This window comes from Grammomys surdaster, unplaced genomic scaffold (genome assembly GCF_004785775.1).
Source record: "Grammomys surdaster isolate TR1022 unplaced genomic scaffold, NIH_TR_1.0 915, whole genome shotgun sequence".
Taxonomy (NCBI): domain Eukaryota; kingdom Metazoa; phylum Chordata; class Mammalia; order Rodentia; family Muridae; genus Grammomys; species Grammomys surdaster.
The window spans coordinates 13,238-16,000 of NW_021605334.1; the positions used below are offsets into that span (position 1 = coordinate 13,238).

General features: G+C 49.0%; 1 pseudogene; it reads right to left on the reverse strand.

The window, feature by feature from the left end:
• Positions 1–248: 248 nt before the first annotated feature.
• On the reverse strand, positions 249–1,702 carry LOC114634203 (annotated as a pseudogene).
• Between the last annotated feature and the right edge of the window lie 1,061 nt (positions 1,703–2,763).

Consider the following 2,763-nt stretch of genomic DNA (forward strand, 5'->3'; position numbering starts at 1 on the left):
AGGGACTGGTGGTGGCTGGAGATCTGGCTCAGCAGTTAACATTGTCTGCTCTTCCAGACGTCCTGAGTTCAACTCTCAGAAACCACATGGTGGCTCACGACCATCTGCAATGGGATCTGATGTCCTCTTCTGTCATACAGACATGCATACAGATAGAGCACTCATACATATAATAAATAAATAAAAATTTTTTTCTTTTTGTTGGTCACAGCACTTTATTGACGGGCAGGGCTCCGACATCTGCACAGCTACAACTGAATCTCATGGACGGCCCGTTTCTCCACCAACTTCACTTTGTATTTGCGCTGGAACTTGGCTCGTTCCCGGGGCTCAATCATATTTCTCTTCTGGAAGCTCTTGAATCTGTCTCGGAGAATGTTACCTTCTGGCTTCAGTGTCCTGAGTGAGCCAGACAGCTCAAAGCTGAGCTGCACATCAATGTCAGGGGCCTGGTACTTGAGCTGTCCCAGCCTTCGAGGTTTGTCAGCCTCTACCAGGCGCCGTATGCGCCGCTGCTCCCTCCGGCGTGCCAGTTCTACCAACCTCCGGGCCACCTGGGCCTTGATCCCACGGAGCCTGAAGAGTTCTTGGTGCTGAAGCCGGGTTGCCCTCAGTGCAGCCTGCTGCAGCTGCAGTTTGCGAGCAGCCTTCTCCCGCCGCCGCTGCTGCTCTGTCTTCTTCTCCATCCTCTGCTCAGGACCAGCAGCACTGGTGGGTGAGGTCTCGGTGGCCCCATCATCAGCCTCTGGCTGCCCAGCAGGGCCCGGCTCATCCTCACCCTCACCGTCAGACTCCTCCAGCAGGCCCTCACACTTCTCCCGGAACACGGTCTCCTGGGTGGCGGCTTGCTCTGAGGTGGGCAGGGCCAGCTGTCGCTCCAGCTTTCCTGCCTCTTTCTCATGCTGCAGCTCCACCTCATGGGCCTCTCGAAGCAGGGCCCGGTGGTCTTCAAAGGTTGGGTTGTAGGAGGCTCCCGCAGGAATCACCTCCACTGCAGGCAGCTAGGAAGGCTTGATGTGAAGGCGTGGTGGCCGCCTCACACCTTTCTTCTTGGTCTGCTCCAGAAAGAATGTATCCTGACCAATCAAAGGCTTGTCCAGAGGGTTGTTTGGGTTCTAGAGGTCATAGAAGGGCCGCTCAATGATGTCCTGGGGCCCAGGTTTGGCCTTTGGTGCAGGAGGGCTAAGAAGTCGGGCCTGTGCCTTGTGCACATCCTTGGGCAGCTCACCCTGCTTTGCCAGTTTCTCCCATAGCTCCTCCTTTCGCCTGAGCTTCTTGGCATTGGGGATCTGGTGTGCGAGGATGTCTTTGGGAGCGGGATCTTAGAATGATTCTCAAGGGCAAGGTCAACCCGTAGGGGTTTCTGAAGACGCTGTGACTTCTTCTGGACCCAGGTCCTCTTCTTGCTTGGATCTTTTCTCTTGAATCCAGTGTCCAAGAAGAAGAGCTTTTCGTTTGGGGCCTCTGCCAACAAGCCACCGGTCGTGCGCTCTTGTAGCCGTACGTCTTCCAGGAATTGGTCTACCTCTATCCCCAGGGGCTCCTCAGCGAGCCTCCTCCAGCTGCGCTTCTTGTTTCTGGGACCCCGCCGCCGCCGCCTCTGAGCGGGATCCACTGAGGTGGGTCGCAGCCCCAGGAAGCCAGAGTCCGCCCGGCTTTTCGAGCCGCTCTTCTTAGCGCCCCTGTTACTACCCGCAGCCATCTTCTTAAAGCAAATAAATAAATCTTAAAGGAACTGGTACAGGCACAAAACACTCCAAATTCTTAGCACAAAGGAGATTTGTGTGCCCCAGAGAGACAAAGGACAAGGAATAAGAGACAAAGACAGGGAGAAGGGGGAAGGGAACAGGGGGAGGGAGGAGGGGTATTTGTTCCAGAGGACAAAAGACTGCCTCTGGATAGAGAGGCCCATAGGCAAAGAGCAGTTCATAAAGGTAAAATGGGAAACCCCATGTTTGGATGAAGTGCTTCATTTTAATTGGGCATGTTAATTCGATGAGCCTTTGATTGCTGGATTTCAACACTTTGGTAGCTGGACCTTAGTCTCAGGAGGAGGAAGTGGATAAATAAGCGAATAGACCTTGGGGGCTAGCTTCTGGAATGTGATCTAATGGTTTTTAGCAAGGCAGAAGGAATAGGGGAGCGGGGAAGGCCTGACTGAGCTGTGTTGGTCATGTCAGGGCTGGCTAGAGTCCCTTCGGTGATTTTGTTTTCAATTCTGTTCCTTTAGAGAACCCTGACTAGTACGCCTTGTTTTCTACCCCAAGTACCCCGCATAGAATGCAATGTGTAAATCTAATACTTTTCTATCTCCCATCTTCTTCCTCTAATATATATCTTCATTTGCTGATATTTATATATTTATACTTGCCATATGTATAATACTTCCTCTTGACAATGTATAAAACTATTTATAAATACTTAGAAAGTATTTATTAGTTATGCAGTTTTGAGGAGACTGGCTAATATCTTTGTATTTTAATTTCCTCAATTATTTTATGAAGAAAATAATATTAAGCTTACTTAATAGAGTTTTTTTAAAAATACGATCAATTGGTAATATTTGTAAAACACAATTCTAGAAACGTGTCCTGTGACCATTGTTACATATAAATTCCATTTTAACAGGCTTAAAATATTTTTATCATTTTTTCTGATATTAAACTCATAACATACATAACATGATTCAAGTGACACAGAAACTAATGTAAAAGGAAGCAGAAATACTGCTCTCCCTATGAGCTGTTGTTCCTATATGTAATT